At 39.3% G+C, this 18,036-nt stretch overlaps 1 pseudogene; it reads left to right on the plus strand.

Annotated features, from left to right (window-relative positions):
* Nucleotides 1-883: 883 nt before the first annotated feature.
* Nucleotides 884-5,958, plus strand: LOC131397948 (large ribosomal subunit protein eL24-like; annotated as a pseudogene).
* Nucleotides 5,959-18,036: the final 12,078 nt, after the last annotated feature.

The following is an 18,036-nucleotide window of genomic DNA, read 5'->3' on the forward strand; positions in this document are numbered from 1 at the left end:
TTTACATGAGGGACTCCTTCCTAAATGTTTCCCGTTGGCCCCTTTCCCACCAGGGATGATGACAGCTGCTCTGTGGGTCAGGATAAAGGAGCTCAGGTTTTTCCCTCCTAAGAGTGGTTTCAGAACTTGGTCAGTTGCTTTGGGAGGGAATGAGGAAATGGGAATGTTTCAGAAAAAGGCAAACATTTTCTATTTTCCCAGGAAGAGCACAGTATGAGGAACAATTGTGGTTCTTGCTTAGTCACAGGAGTGACCCTGGGTCCTGATACCTGACATCACACCTGGCTTTCACAGTCAGCCGGAAAGGATTCTAAAAAGATGCCATTCTGGAGGCCGGCCCAGTGGCGTAGCGGTTAAGCTCGCACGCTCCACTTCAGTGGCCCAGGGTTCGCAGGTTCGGATCCCAGGCATGGATCTATGAACCGCCTGTCAAGCCATGCTGTGGCGGCATCCCATATAAAGGGGAGGAAGATGGGCACAGATGTTAGCCCAGGGCCAATCTTCCCTAGGAAAAAAGAGGAGGACTGGCAACAGATGTTAGCTCAGGGCTAATCCTCCTCACACAAACACACACAAAAAGATGCCATTCTGTGTACTGTATGCCATTGTATGTAAAACAGGCCTGCTCTGAGCAAAGAAGCATCAATATCTATTCCGTAGAAACAGATGAGAAGGCGAATCGGCAGCTGCTAATTAGACGAAACCCCACTCTGTTGTGTTTTACGCCTCTAGATTTTTCTAAATGGGCCAACCTCTCCCTCTGCCTCTTGCATCTCGTCATTGTCAGTGAGTTCAATGGTACCTTTCCATGACATAACTGATCAACTGCAATAAACTGACACAAAAGAACTTATGAAGACATAACCTTTAAGTGTGTGATAACATGCAACTCAACACGCAGCACAAACAGCTCTGCAGGCCCAGCGAGCCGCCAAGCTCACTGGCTTTCTCCAAGAGAATCCGGGCATATGGTACCATAATGGAGCTTGGATTTACAGCAACAGAGATGTACGAGGCAGATTAAAGCTTCATCTGTAAGGACACACTGCGTGGCAAAAAACAACAATTATTGTTCTTTCTGCTTTGTGTTATGATGAGACACACAATCCCTTTTGGTAGAGTGTGGGCTCCCTCTGCTGTTGGCAGGAGACGGGACTCCAGGCACCAGGGGCTCCTTGGGGACTTGAGCAGAGCAGGTGGCCTGTCCTGGGAGGAGAAAGATGGGGCTGAACATTGCAGAGGGACAGACTTGTTCTGGAGGCTCTGGCTCTGTGGGACGCTGGGACTGTCTGTGCTGCTGCAGCAACAAGGAGCAGGACGTGGAAGTAACAGAAACATGGCGAGAAACCATGAGACACACAGTTCATGCACCCTGGGGTCCATTCTGAGACACGTCACGCGGTGATGCTGAAAGGCAGCCGCCAGAGTGGTTCCTCTCTCTCTCTCTCACACACACACACTCTCTCTCACACACACTCTCTCTCACACATACACACACACTCTCACACACTCTCTCTCACACACACACTCTCTCACACATACACACTCACACTCACTCTCTCACACATACACACACTCTCAGACACACATACACTCTCTCACTCTCAGACACACATACACTCTCTCACACACTCACACACACTCTCAGACACACATACACTCTCACACACTCACACACTCTCACACACACACTCTCTCACACACTCTCATACACACACTCTCACACACACTCTCTCACACACATACACACACACACTCACACACACTCTCACACACATACACTCAGACACACATACACTCTCACACACACTCACACACACTCACACACATATACACACTCTCTCACACACACACACTCACACATACACACATTTTCTCTCTCTCTCATACACACACTCACACACATACACACACTCTCAGACACACATACACTCACACATTCACACACATATACACACTCTCTCACACTCACACACATTTTCTCTCTCTCTCATACACACACACACACACTCTCTCTCTCTCTCCTTTTTGCTTCCACACAGCCACTGCCAGAAGCTCCTCCGCTTCTGTTTCAGACCCCTGCCAACAGTTTTGCCAGTTCTCTGGGTCAGCCTTGTCCAAGGACGGCCAGCAGCTGACTCGTGTGGTGCCAAGGTTTACCACCTTCTGCATCCATAGGCAGTGCGTCCCAATGAGCCTGGCCGCAGCCTGCTCCCAGCCTCCACCACCGGTTCCACTTCAACAGTTGCTTCCTCTCAGCAACAGGACGTTCTCATGTAGCAGCCACCCCAAGAGCAGAAACTTTTTTTTTTTTTTGAGGAAGATCAGCCCTGAGCTAACCTCTGTCGCCAATCCTCCTCTTTTTGCTAGGAAGACTGGCCCTGGGCTAACATTTGCGCCCATCTTCCTCCACTTTATACGGGACACCGCCACAGCATGGCTTGACAAGTCGGTCCATGCCTGGGATCCGAACCTGTGAATCCCGGGCCACCAAAGCAGAGCGCGTGAACTTAACCACTACGCCACCGGGCCAGCCCCCAGAAACATTTTAATGCCACAACTTTGATGTGTCCATTTCGGTCAGACCAAAAATCAACTCTTACACTCCAGCTTTCTATTACCAAGGTTTAGGTGACAGATCATAAACCCTAACCCCTGGAGATGGACTGGGGCATGGGGAGTGCAGGAGGTTCAGGGGCGGGGGTTAGACAGCACACTCTCTGAACCTAGGACCACACCCACTCCTCTCAGAACCATCAACCATCCCAAGCAAAATAGCTCCTTCTCTGATAATTTGGTTATTTACATGGTCAGTATCTCAGATTCTATTTCTCTCTTAAAGTTCTAATGGCCATACTAATTTACTTTCAATTAGTCAATAGAGATGCCATGTGTGTGTTTGCAGACCTCGCAGGTGAGGTTGGTGAGGCTGCTATGATCTGACTGGGTATACATTAGATTCTGTGTGAGAGGGGAGGGGGGATATTTGTCAGTTCTCTGGGCTATATATGCTGATATATGATCACCTATTCTCACCTGCAGCTTGCACAGAAAACCGTTCAATTACATTTCTGACGGTGTCCTCAGGAATACACATCTATACTTCATATCATTAATTTCAACAGGCATAGATAGCATTTAGCTATTGTCCATGTAGCTAGGAAGCCACCACAGCCATCCAGATGAGAGAAGATGGCCCAGCCAAGGCAGGTAGTGGAGGAGCAGGGGGGTGGGGTCAGGTCCTGGAGAGATTTTGAAGAGAGAGACAACAGGATATTCCCGAGCATTGGATGGGGGGTGAGACAGAAAGAGAAGAGTCCAAGGTCTTTGGTGTGCAGTTATGGGGGTCCCTGTTTTGGGACCTGGTTGCAAGGCAGTGCCATTTACTGAGATGGCAAACAACAGAGGGGGCAGATTCTGAAGAAGCCAAGGATCTGTCTCGGGCATGTTGAATTTGGGATGTGTGCTACACATCCTCATGACGATGCTGAGTGGGCAGGTGGATAACCTGCACTGAGTTCCAAGGACGGGAGTGGGCTGGAGACGGGATCTGAGACTCACCAGTGTACGGCTGGCACTGGATGAGGCTACCAGGCGGTGCATGTAGAAAGCCTGGGGCAGAGTCCTGGGTCTCTCACAGACAGTCAGGAGGAGGAGCCAGCTAGAGCCAACAAAGGAGAAGCAAGAGGAAAACTAGGAAGCCAAGGGGCCCGTATTTCAAGGAGGAGCGGGAGACCACAACTACTGCTGATGGGCTGGAATTATCGCGGTGACCCTGAGCACAGCAGTTTCAGAAAATCCTGATTGGGATGGTTCAAGAGAAAAGGAGAAGTCAAGAAGTGGAGGGAGCAAATATAAAGTACTTTTTTTGGGAGTTTTGTTCTAAAGGAGAGCAGAAAAATACTACCAGAGTAGGAGGGGTTTGTAGCATCAGGGGAGGTTTTTTGTTTTGTTTATTTTTAATTGTGGTAAAATGTTCATAAAATTTACCATCTTAACCATTTTTATATATACAGTTCTGTAGTGTTAAGTACATTCACATTGCTGTACAACTCACCTCCAGAACTCTTTTCATCTTGCAAAACTTAAACTCTATACCCATTAAACACTAGTTCCCATTCCCTTCTCCTCCCCAGGCCCCGGAAACCACCATTCCACTTTCTGCCTCTATGAATTTGACTACTCTAGTGTATTAGCCTGCCAAGTCTGCCATAACAAATTACCACAGGCTGGGTGGCTTAAACAACAGAAATTTATTTTCTCACAGTTCTGAAGGCTACAAGTCCAAGAGTAAGGTGTGGGCAGGGTTGATTTCTCTTGAGGTCTCTCTCCTTGGCTTGCAGATGGCGGCCTTCTCACTGTGTCCTCACATGGTCTTTTCTCTGTGTGCATGCGTCCCTCGTGTCTCTTCTTCTTCCTATAAGGACACCAGTTGTATTGGATTAGGGTGCTACCCATAAGACCTCATTTAACCTTAATCACCTGTTTAAAGAGCCTATCTCCAAATGCAGTCACATTGGGAGTTAAGGCTTCAACATGTGAATTTAAGGGGGACACAATTCAGTCCATAACATCTAAGTACCTCATATAAGTAGAATCATACAATATTTGTCTTATGGTGACTGGCTCATTTCACTTAGCATAAAGTCTTCAAGGTTCATCCATGTTGTAGCATGTGTCAGAATTCTCTTCCTTTTTAAGGCTGAATATATTCCATTGTATGTATAGACCACATTTCATTTATCCATTCATTCATCAGTGGACACCTGGGTTCCTTCCACCTTTTGGCTATTGTGTATAATGCTGCTATGAACATGGGTGTACAGATATCTCTTTGAGACCCTGCTTTCAATTCTTTTGGGTATATACCTAGATGTGAACTGCTGGATTATAAGGTAATTCTATGTTTAATTTTTTCAGGCACCTCCATACTGCTTTCCATAGCAGCTGCACCATTTTACATTCCCACCGACAATGCACAAAGGTTCCAATTTTTCCACATTCTCACCAACACTTGTTATTTTCTGGTTTTTTGATAGTAGCCATCCATATGGGTGGGAGGTGGTATCTCACTGTGGGTTTGATTTGCGTTTCCCTAATGATTAGTGATGTTGAGCATCTTTTCATGTGCTCGTTGGCCATTTGTATGTCTTCTTTGTAAAAATATGTATTCAAGTCCTTTGCCCATTTTTGAATTGGGTTGTTTGTTTTGTTGTTGTTGAATTGTAGGAGTTCTTTATATATTCTAGACATCAATCTCTTATCAGATATATGATTTTCAAATATTTTCTTCCATTCTGTAGATTGCCTTTTCATTCTGTTGATGGTGTCCTTTGATACACAGAAGTTTGTAATTTTGATGAAGCCCAATATATCTATTTTTACTTTTGTTGCCTCTGCTTTTGGTGTCATATCCTAGAGATCATCGCCAAATCCGACATATGCTTCTCTTTGCCATCTTTCTTCTTCCCCAGCAGCTGCAGCCACGAAGGCACAGTTGTTCAGTTTCAGCGTGTACCAGTTCTACCCAGGACTCAAGAGGCACAATGCCAGGACCAATAGGAAGATTTTCCAATTTCTTAATGCAAAATGCAAGTCAGCATTCCTTTCCAAGAGGACTCCTTGGCAAATAAACTGGACTTTCCTCTACAGAAGAAAGCACAAAAAGGGACAGTCAGAAGAAATTCAGAAGAAAAGAACCTGCATGCAGTCAAATTCCAGAGGGCCATCATGGGTACATCTCTTGCTGATATAATGGCCAAGAGGAATCAGAAAACTGAAATTAGAAAGGCTCAATGGGAACAAGTTACCAGGGCTGCTGAGAAAGCAAAAAAAGCTAAGCAAGCAACTAAAAAGACAGCGATAGCTGCTGCTAAGGCTCCCACAAAGGCAGCAATTAAACAAAAGACTGTGAAGCCTGTGAAGATTTCTGCTCCCCAAGTTGGTGGCAAAGGCTAAATTGGCAGATCAGATTTTAAATAAAGATCTAACTATAACCCTAAAAAAAAAAAAGCCCAACATGATGAAGCTTTTTCCCCATGTTTTCTTCTAGAAGTTCTATAGTTTTAGCTCTTATGTTTGGGTCTTCGATCCATTTTGAGTTAATTTTTGTATTTGGTGTAACGTAAGGATAGGTTTTGTTCTCTCTTTTTCTTTTAAAGAAGAGAGATACTACAGAATGTCTCTTAGCTGATGGAAGTGATCAAGCAGGGAGAAAAACTATATATAGGAGAAAGGGGGACAACTGTAGAAGCCAAGTCTCTCCTTGACCACCCCTCAGTCAGGCTCCTCTGAGCCCTCTTCTTGACTAGGTCTCGACCTTGGCCCCTGTCCTGTCTTTGGCCTGCCCAGCCCAGTCTTAGCAAAGAATTCTGCTAAGTCAAGCCCCTCCCCTGGATATCTGATCAAGTTCCTCATCCCCTGCCCCTGATGTTTAAGCCCTTGACCCACCTTTAGCAAGAACCCCATTAGGCCAGTTTGGCAAGAATTCCCTCCCCTTGATGTCTCCTCGTGGTAATTTTCCATCCACTGACCCCCTTACGCTGCTCCTTGGCTATAAACCCCCACTTGTCCTTGTCGTGTTCAGGGTTAAGCCTGCATTTGCAATGGTCTTAAATAAAGTCTCCTTACTGTTTTAACAAGTGTCAGAATAATTTTTTATTTAATATGTTCAAATGGAGGTTGGTCTTAGTAGGAGCAGGAACAATTCAACCATTGTTATAAAAATTAGCTAGTGCAGAATCCAGAAAAAAATTAAGAAGCAGTTTGAGATTCTAATAGAGTACAGACCCATTAATTGAGACAAAGAAGGTTATTTAAACAAAATAGAAAATGCACATCTACTATGAACTGTTACAAGGTAAATAAGAGTGCAAAACTGTTATAAAAACAAGGAGAAATCTATAGAAACACAATACTATGGTAATAACTTTAAATACGTCTTTACTCTTTGAAGATCTAATAAATGAAAAATGAACAAGTATATAGAAGAGATAACTAGCTTCATGTGTATCAAACTTGTCCACAACAAATGAAGAATACATCTTCTTTTCCAATCCCATAAAACATTTATAAAAATTAATCACAAACAAAGCAATGAAAAAAACCCTCAGGTTTTATACAAGCCCACATTGTCTGACTCCAATACAATTTTTTAAAAAAAATCCAAGAGTTAAAAGTTTTCTTAATTCAACCATTTGAATTTTCCAATCTTCCAGTGGTACATTGTACTGTTCAACAGACGTTTCTGACTTTCCATTTTCCAGGCAGAGGGTAGGACTGCACTTCTCCACCCGCTTTGATGTTAGGCATAGTCACAATTTACTTTGGCCAATGAAATATGAAGAGAAATGATGGGTATCATTTCTGCATGGAAACTTAAAGGAAGAGTGCACAATTCACTAAGTTATCTCTGGTGTGGCAACTGGTAACACTGAAAAGGCAGCTACTCTGTTAGCCTGGGTCTCAAGAGTGAGGAGACATAGAGCAGAGCCCCCAGCCAAACTCAGTGGACAGGAAAAATGAACAAGAAATAAACCTTTATTGTTTTAAGCCATTAAGATTTTGAGTTTTTTGTTACTACAGCATAGCCTAGCCCATCCTCACTGATACAGGCCTCCTAAATAACTTCTCAGCTAAGGAGATCAAAACCACAAGTTTGAGACTAGAAACTAGGTGCTATTTTCAAAATGGTAGGCTGACCACTCAGTTTGTCTCTTCTCCCTCCTAAGACCCTACAAAAATTACAGTAAAGGACTAAAATGGGAATAAATTCACAAGGACAAAGGGAACAGGAAGTTGTCCTTAAGTAGAAGAGAGCTTTAAAAAAATTCTGAGACTATATAAAGCTGATAGAGAAGTGATAACAGATGACACATCACAGAGGAGGTTACTGATCTTCTCTACAGAATTCCAGAGGCACAAGACAGAGGATGCAAGTGTGGGAGATCAAAATTTGGCTATCTCAAAATATATCTCTTTACCTTGATTATTTTCTCCGAAAGGAATTTTAACCTTCCCCCAAACTTACGCCTAAAAGTGACAGACTGGGAGGGTTCTTGCTAAACCCATTCTTTTCAAAGTTCTGTTTAACAAAACATTTACATTTATAAGGGAAATCTCCATTTGTAAAGGTATCTCCCTCTCTATACTGGGAAGCGGGGGTGTGTGGGGGGGTGACCTTATCTCTAGAAACTCTTATTGGTACAGAAGAAGAGGACTTAAATCTGCATACTCTTGATTACTGTGATTTCTGTCTCCCCCATAGCTGTCTCCTCCAACTCCAGCATCCTCCTTTGTCTTTATCTAAAGCTATTTTAGGTGAAAAACCTCCGCCATTTGTTGAGAAACTCAGTTTCCCTGGTTTCTCCCACGTATACACGTTATTAAACTTTGTTTGATTTTCTCCTGCTAACCTGTCTTTTAATTATTAGGCCAGCCATAAGAACCTGAAGGGAAAGGGTGGAGGGGGATTCTCCCCCTTCCCCAACACAAGTGAGACTGGGCCAAAAACATTAGGGTTACTTGAAAGGCTCTTAGACAGTCTGGTCTTTATCTGCTCCCCATGTTCAGAATGCAGGTCCATGAATCATCAAATCCACAAATGAAACATCAGAGAGTTCCTCCATGAGGAAATTTAATAACTCAAAAAAGAAGGAGGAGGAGAAGGAAGAAGGAAGGAAGGAAAAGACAGTAAGAGAGATAGATGTGTGTATCAGTTTGCTAAGGGCTGTCATTAAAGAAAGTTCCATGAAAAGGGAAGAAAAAACAACCTCAAAGGAAAGAGAACTAATTCAGGATACAGAAGAGAATTTAAAATTTTTTCTAATTATTATCATAACTATATTCAATGTTACAAGATACTATGTGAATGGGACAATCAGAGAACAAGAAGGGTCTCCTTTAAAATAAAAATATGATGCTGAAATAAACTGACCAGAAGGATCAGAAGATAAAACAGAAGAAATCTTCCAGAAAGTAGAGTAAAAAGACTAAGAGATGCAAGACATGACAGCAAAGAGATACAGAAGATCTATCACGGAGACCCAGTTTTACAAGTATTCCAGATGAAGAAAGAAATCAGAGAGAAGAAAATTATCAAAGGAACAATACAACAAAATCTACTTTTCAGATTGAAAAGACTTACCAAGCAAACAGCACAAGGACTTTTAAAAGACCGACATCTTTGCAAAATTTTAGAACATTGGAAAAAGGAAAAGATCCTAAAATCTCCAGAAAGGAAAAAAATACCACTTATGAAGGAACAAATATCAGATTTTTCATCACCAACACCAAATGTTAGAAAAAAGATGAGATATACCTTCATAGTTCAAAGGGAATGACTGCCAAACACAACTGAATCATGGATTGACAAGGAAACTTGTCGTGAAGATTATTTGAACAACTGGAGAGATATGAAGGTGGGTCGTACATCAAGTAGACGATATTATTTCATCTATATTAATGTATTGGGTGCAACAAGTGTATTGTAGTTATGTATGAGATGTCTTTGTTCTTAGGAGTGTTCTCTATACTCAGGAGTGAAGTGACGAGATATCTGCACGTTACTTTAAATGGTTCAGAAAAACTCTGTGTGTGTGTGTGTATGTGTGTGCACACACACATCACATGGGTAGACAGAAAGAGATAAGGCAAATGTGGCAAAATCTTAATGATTAGTGAATATATGTGAAGGACATATAGGTATTCTTTGTACCTTCTTCCCATTTTTTATAGATTTGATATTTTTCAAAATGAAAAATAAGGAATTTTTAAAATACTGCCAATATGTAACAAAGCTGGAAGGGAAAATATCAAACAATTTATTTTTTTAATTTTTAATTTAAAATAATTCGAAGGGAAAATTATTTTATCTAGAAGTCTATAACCAGCCAAACAATTAGTCAAGTGTAAGAGTTGATTAAATATTCACACATACAAGAACTTAGAAAAATTACCTACCACACTCTTTTTCTTAGAAAATTACTTGATGATGTGCTTCAACAAAATGAGAGGTTGAACCAGGAAAGAAAACAAGGAATCCAAGAAACAGAGGATACAACTCAAGACAGTAACAAAGTGAAATCCAGAATGACAAGTGTGCAACAGGCTTAGAGAGAAACCTGTCCAGATCAAAGAGGGAGGAGGAAGGCCTTTGTAAGACAGGTCTCTAATAGAAGCTTGTCAGCATGTGTGATATAATGGAGAGTTTAGAAGAGAAATGTTCAATTATCTTTGATTAAAAAAAACAAAGGGCACCCCAAGTTCATTGCAGCATTACTCACAACAGGCAAGAAATGGAAATAACCCAAGTATTCATAGATAAAGAAAATGTGTGTGAAGGGCCAGCCCCGTGGCGTAGCAGTTAAGTGCGTGCACTCTGCTGCTGGCAGCCCGGGTTCAGATCCCGGGTGCGCACCAACGCACCACTTACTTGTCAGGCCATGTTGTGGCAGTGTCCCACATAAAGTGGAGGAAGATCGGCACAGATGTTAGCTCAGAGCCAGTCTTCCTCAGCAAAAAGAGGAGAATTGGCATGGATGTTAGCTCAGGGCTGATCTTCCTCACACGCACAAAAAAAAGAAAATGTGCCATATGTGTATACACACACACACATACACACACACACACTAGAATATTATGCAGCCATAAAAAAGAAGGAAATCCTGCCATTTGCAACAACATAGATGAACCTTGAGGGCATTATGCTAACTGAAATAAGTTAGACAGAGAAAGACAAACACTGTATGATCTCACTTATATCTGAAATTTTAAAAAAATGAACTCGTAGAAACAGAAAATAGATTGGTGCTTTCCAGGGGCTGGGGGTGAGGGAAATGGGGAGACATTGGTCAGAGGGTACAAACTTCCAGTTGTAAAATGAATAAGTTCTAGAGATCGAATGTACAGCATGGTGATTATAGTTAATAATACTGTATTGTGTACTTGAAAGTTGCTAAGAGAGTAGGTCTTAAATGTGTTCACCACAAAAAAAAAAAAGGTAATTATGTGAGGTAATGGAAGTGTTAACTAACTTTATTGTGGTAATCATTTCACAATACATATATTCAAATATATATATGATTCAGATCATCATGTTGTATACCTTAACTTACACAATGTTATATGGCAATTACATTTCAATAAAGCTGGGGAAAATTACTTAAAAAATAAGAGGCAAAGCTAAAAAAAAGAAATAAAAGAAAAATAAGCATAATTAGAAACTCTAGAAAAAGCAAAAATTTATACGAGAAAAGAAATAGCATAGTACACTACTTGGCTCTGTGTTGAACAATATTTGAAAGTCAAAACTAAGGGAATCAAAATGTGTCATTACAAAAAAATCAACTAAACACAAAGGAAGGTAAGTAATGGAGGAAATGAGGAAAAAAAACTTACAAGACATACATAAAACAAATAACAAAATGGCAAAAGTAAGTGCTAAATAAAAAGCAGGATTTGGGCCAGCCCTGATGCTAGTGGTTAAAGTTCCATGATCTCCACCTTGGCAGCCTGGGTTCACTTCCCAGTCACAGAACCACACCACCTGTCTGTCAGTTGCCATGCTGTGGTGGCAGCTCACATAGAAAAACTAGAAGGACTTACAACTAGGATATACAACCATGCACTGGGGCTTTGGGGAGAAGGGGAAAAAAAGAGAAAGATTGGCAACAGATGTTAGCTCAGGGCAAATCCTTCTCTGCAAAAAGAAAAAAAAAAAAAGAAGTCAACTAAATGCTGTATACAAGAGACTCACTTTAGATCTAAGGACATGAATAGGTTGAAAGGATAGAAAAAACATTCCATGCAAATAGTAACCAAAGAGAGCAGGAGTGGCTATACTAATATCAGACAAAATAGGCTTGAAGTCAAAAGCTGTTATAAGAGACAAAGAAGGACATAATATAATGATTAAGGGTCAATTCACCAAGAAGATGTAATAATTATAAACATATATGCATCAAACATCAGAGCTCCTAAATACTTGAAGCAAACATTGACAGAATTGAAGGGAGAGATAGACAGCTCTATAATAATAGTAGGAGACTTCAATATCCCACTTTCAAAAATGGAAAGAAAAATCAGACAGAAGATCAATAAGGAAATAGAGGACTTGAACATCACTAGAGACCAATGGGACCTAACAGACACATACAGATCACTCCACCCAACAACAGTAGAACACACATTTTTCTCAAGTGCACAGGGGATATTCTCAGGATAGACTATATGTTAGACCACAAAAGTAAGTCTTAATAAATTTAAAAGACTGAAATCATACAAAATATCTTTTCTGATCATAATGGAATGAAACTAGAAATCAACAGCAGAAGGAAAATTGGAAAGTTCACAAATACGTGGAAATTAAACAACACACTCTTAAACAACCAAGAGGCCAAAGAAAAGATCACAAAGGAAATTAGAAAATATCTTTAGACAAATAAAAATGAAAACACATATATCAAAACTTGCTGCATGCAGCAAAAGCAGTGCTAAGATGAAAATTTATAGCTATAAACACATTCAAAAACAAGGTCTCAAATAAGAACAAACTAATCTCAAAGTTAACAGAAGGAAGGAGATAATAAAGATTACAGCAAAGATAAACAAAATAGAGAATAGAAAAACAAGAGAGAAGATAAACAAAACCAACAGTTGGTTCTTCAAAATGACAAAATTGACAAACCTTTAGCTAGATTAACTAACTGGAAAAAGAAGACCCGAATAACTAATGTCAGAAATGAAAGAGAGGACATTACTACTGATTTTACAGAAATAAAAGGATTATGAGAATCCTATGAACAATTGTACACCTGTGAACAACTGTACACCAACAAATTGGATATCATAGATGAAATATACAAATTCCTAGAAACACACAACCTACCAAGACTAAATCATGAAGAAATAGAAAATCTGAATAGACCAAAAAGTGGTAAGGAGATTGAATCAGTAATCAAAAACCTCCCAACCAAGAAAAGTCCAGGACCAGACGGCTTCACGTGTGAATTCTACCAAACACTTACAGAAGAATTAACACAAACACTTCTCAAACTCTTCCAAACAACAGAGGAGGAAGGAATACTTCCTAACCCATTTTATAAGGCCAGCATTACCCTGACACCAAAGCCAGACAAAGACACTACAAGCAAAAACAAAAAAACAAAACTACAAATACCCTTATGAACACTGACGCAAAATCCCCAACAAAATACAAGGAAAAAGAATTCAACAGCATATTAAAAGGATTATACATTATGACCAAGTGGGATTTATTCCTGGAATACAAAGATGTTTCAATATACGAAAATCAAACAAAGTAATACACCACAGTAACAGAATGAAGGGGAAAAACAACATCATCATCTCAATTGAGGCAGAAAAAGCACTTGACAAAATTCAATGCCCTTTCATGATAAAAACACTCAACAAACTAGGAATAGAAGGAAACTACCTCCACATAATGAAGGCCATCTATGAAAAACTCACAGCTAACATCATATTCAATAGTGAAAGACGGAAAGCTTTTCCTCTAAGATCAGCAACAAGACAGGAATTCTTGCTTTCACCATATCTTCAACATAGTACTGGAAGTTCTCGCCAGAGCCATTGGCAAAAAAAAGAAATAAAAGGCACCCAAATTTCAAAAGAAGAAGTAAAATGATCTCTATTTACAAACATGATCTTATATGTAGAAAAGCCTAAAGATTCCATTTTTTAAAAAACTGTTAGAACTAATAAACAAATTCAGTAAAGTTTCAAGATAGAAAATCAATACACAAAAATCAGTTACATTTCTATACATTAACAATGAACAAGATGAAAAAGAAATTAAGAAAATAATTTCATTTATATTAGCATTAAAAAAGTAAAATGCTTAGAAATAAACTAAACCAAGGAGGCAAAAGACTTGTACACTGAAAACTTCAAAATGTTGCTAAAAGAAATTGAAAACTAGGAATAAATTTAACCAAGGAGGTGAAAGAGCTATACAGTGAAAACCATAAAAACACTGTTGAAAGAAATTAAAGAAGACACAAAGAAATGGAAAGATATCCTATGCTCATGGATTGGAAGAATTAACATAGGTAAAATGTCCATACTACCTAAAGCAATCTACAGAATCAATGTAATCCCAATCAGAATCCCAGTGACATTCTCCATGGAAACAGAACAAAGAATCCTAAAATTTACATGGAACAACAAAAGGCTCTGAACAGCCAAAGCAATCCTGAGAAAAAAGAACAAAGCTGGAGGCATCACACTCCCTGATTTCAAAGTACACTACAAAGCTATAGTAATCAAAACAGCAAGGTACTGGTAGAAAAACAGACACACAGATCAATGGAACAGAACTGACAGCCTGGAAATAAAACCACACATCTATGGACAGCTAATTTTTGACAAAGGAGCCAAGCACATACAATGGAGAAAGGAAAGTTTCTTCAATAAATGGTGTTGGGGAAACTGGACAGCCACATGCAAAAGAATGAAAGTAGACCATTATCTTATACCACACACACAAAATTAACTCAAAATGGATTAACGACTTGAATGTAACTATAAAACTCCTAGAAGAAAATGTAGGCAGTACACTCTTTGACATAGGTCTTAGCAGTATCTTTTTGAATATGTTTCCTCAGGCAAGGGAAACACAAGAAAAAATAAACAAATGGGACCACATCAAACTAAAAAAACTTCAGCACGGCAAAAGAAACCATCAACAAAACAAAAGACAAGCCACCAACTGTGAGAAAATATCTGCAAATCATATATGTGATAAAGGGTTAATATCCAAAATATATAAAGAACTCATACAACTCAACAACAAAAAAACAAACAACCCAATCAAAAAATGGGCAGAGGATCTAAAGAGACATTTTTCCAAAGAAGACATACAGATGGCGAACAGGCACATGAAAAAATATCCACCACCACCCATTATTAGGGAAATGCAAATCAAAACCACAATGAGATATCACTTTACACCCATCAGAATGGCTATTATTAAAAAGACAAGAAATAATGTGTTGGAGAGGATGTGGAGAAAAAGGAACCCTAGTACACTGCTGATGGGAATGTAAGATGGTGCAGCCACTATGGAAAACAGTATGGAGATTCCTCAAAAAATTACAAAACAAAACTACCGTATGATCCAATTATTCCACTTCTAGGTATTTATCCAAAGAACACAAAGACACTAATTGGAAAAGATCTATGCACCCCTATGTTCATTGCAGCATTATTCACAACACCCAAGACTTGGAAACAATCTAAGTGCCCATCAGCGGATGAATGGATAAAGAAGATGTGGTAAATACACACAATGGAATACTAAGCCATTAAAAAAGACAAAACTGTGCCCTTTGTGACAACATGGGTAGACCTTCAGGGTATTATGCTAAGCAAAATAAGTGTGATGGAGAAATTCAAATACCATATGATTTCACTCATGTGGAAGATAAAAACAACAACAACAAACAAACACATAGATACAGAGAATAGATTGGTGGTGACCAGAGGGGAAAGGGGATGGAGAGAGGGTAAAAGAGGTAAAGGGGTACATTTATATGGTGATGTGTGGCAACTACACTTTTGGTGGTGAACACGATGTAGGCTATACAGAAGTCAAAATATAATGATGTACACCTGAAATTTATACACTGTTATAAATGTTAACCTCAATAAAAAAAAAAAACGAAGTTGGACACTTATTTTACACCATATACAAAAATTAACTCAAAATAGATCAAATACCTAAACATAAGAGCTAAAAGTATAGAACTTCCAGAAGAAAACTTGGGGGGAAAGCTTCATGACATTGGACTTGGCAATGATTTCCCAATTATGACATCAAAAGCACACGCAACAAAAGAAAAAGTAGATAATTGGACTTCATTAAAATTAAAAACTTTTGTGCATCAAAGAACACTAACAACAGAGTGAAAGGGTAACACACAGAATAGGAGAAAATATTCTTAAATCATATATTTATATATAAATATATAAAGAACTCCTACAATTCAACAACAAAAATGAAACAATCCAATTATTTAAATGGGCAAAGGACTTGAACAAACATTTCTAAAGAAGATATACAAATGGTCAATCAGCACATGAAAAGATGTTCAACATCTAATTTAAATGCATATCAAAACCACAATGAGGTACAACTTCACATCCAGTGGGATGGCTATGATCCAAAAACAGAAAATAACAAGTGTTGGCAAGGATGAAGAGAAATTGGAACCCTTGTGCATTGCTGGTGGCAATGTAAAATAGCACAGCCACTGTGGAAAATTGTATGGCAATTCCTCAAAAAACTAAACATAGCATTACCATGTAATCCAGCAATTCCTTATCTGGATATATACACAAAAGAAGTGAGAGCAGGGACCTGAACAGATACTTATACACCATATCAGCAGCATTAATCACAATAGCCAAAAGGTGGAAGCAAAAGCTAGAGGCAAAAGTTTCTACCTCTGGGGAACCGAGAGGGGTAGGAGTGAGCCAGGAAGAGCTGTCTTTCCTCATACACCATTGACCTTTCTTTTAACCATACAGATATATTATTTTCATCAAGGTTTAAAGAAATTATCATTATCTCAAAACAACAGGAAAATGTTTTAGGACATTGTGAAAGAGAAAAAAACAAGAACATTGAAAACCCTATATACGAGATGTAACCAAAATTGTACTCACAAGCAAATTCATTCCTTAAATGTTTTCATTATTAAACAAGAAAAAAAAAATAGAACATTCATCTGAAGGAAGTGGAAAGAAAATGACAACGAAAATATAAAAAAGAGGCAGAAATACATAAAGATAAAAGCAGAAAGTAATCGATTATAAAAGACTACTGATAAATTTGAGCTCTTTGGGAAAAACGGTGAAATATTAAAATGTCTGAAAACTATAATCAAGGAAAAAACAATAACCCAAATAAACAATCAACAGTCCCTAAAAGGGAAGTAACCACACATACAGATGTGGTAGCCACATATTTCTAAAATGTGAAACTCTGGATGAAATGAGTGGTTCTCCAGAAATTAAAATTATCTTGAGAAGAAACAGGAAACCCGAACAGGCGGATGACCCCAAAAGAATATATTTAAAAGAGAGACCCAACCTGGGTCTGAGTGACCCAGATGGTTTGATGAAGAGTCCTTTCATTTCTGCCCTAAAATAGTCACACAACTACCTAAAGAATTTATCTTAGTTTTGTGATTTACTTTCTAAACTTTTAAATATTTTATCCATTGGGAACGTATTTTAATTTAAGGAATGAATGGGGTGAGAATCCCTTGTGTCTGCTGATTCTGGTTTCCCCACATCCTCCTGGGCGAGTGCCACTCAGACACCAGCCCAGGTACGGCTGCATCCTCCTGAGTGGAAGTCACCTGAGCCAACATCACCCATTTCACATATGGCCCACAAAGGGTCTCCACCGTGACACCCTGAGATAGAAGACTCCAGACTACCATTTTTATAATCTCTCCCATCAACATCTTGCCTGCCTACATATTAGAGGAAAGGTATCATTAACGTTTAAGAATATCAAATTCCAAACACACAAAACCTCTATAGCCAAGAATTCAATTGCACACCCATGTCCACGGCAGCATTATTCACAATAGCCAAAAGGTGGAAACAACCCAAGTGTCCACTGACAGATGAATGGATAAACAAAATGTGATATATACATATAATGGAATATTATTCGGCCTTAAAAAGGAAGGGAATTCTGACACACGCTACAACATGGATGAACCTTGAAGACATTATGCTAAGTGAAATAAGCCAGTTACAAAAGGATAAATATTGTATGATTTCACTCACAGGGGGCACCTGAAACCAAGCACGAGGAGGTTAAAAAACCTTCCCCGCTAGAAGTTAGCAAAAACTCTGAGATAAGCTATGCTAACTGCAGCTATGCATATTCAGCGTAATCAACTGTTGTTTAAAACCAACCAGGTCTTTCTGTCCCTCCTTAATACATGAGTGAGCTGCCTTTCCCAGGAAGTCAAGGTCCAG

The sequence above is a fragment of the Diceros bicornis genome, chromosome 34 (assembly GCF_020826845.1).
Source record: "Diceros bicornis minor isolate mBicDic1 chromosome 34, mDicBic1.mat.cur, whole genome shotgun sequence".
Lineage (NCBI taxonomy): Eukaryota > Metazoa > Chordata > Mammalia > Perissodactyla > Rhinocerotidae > Diceros > Diceros bicornis.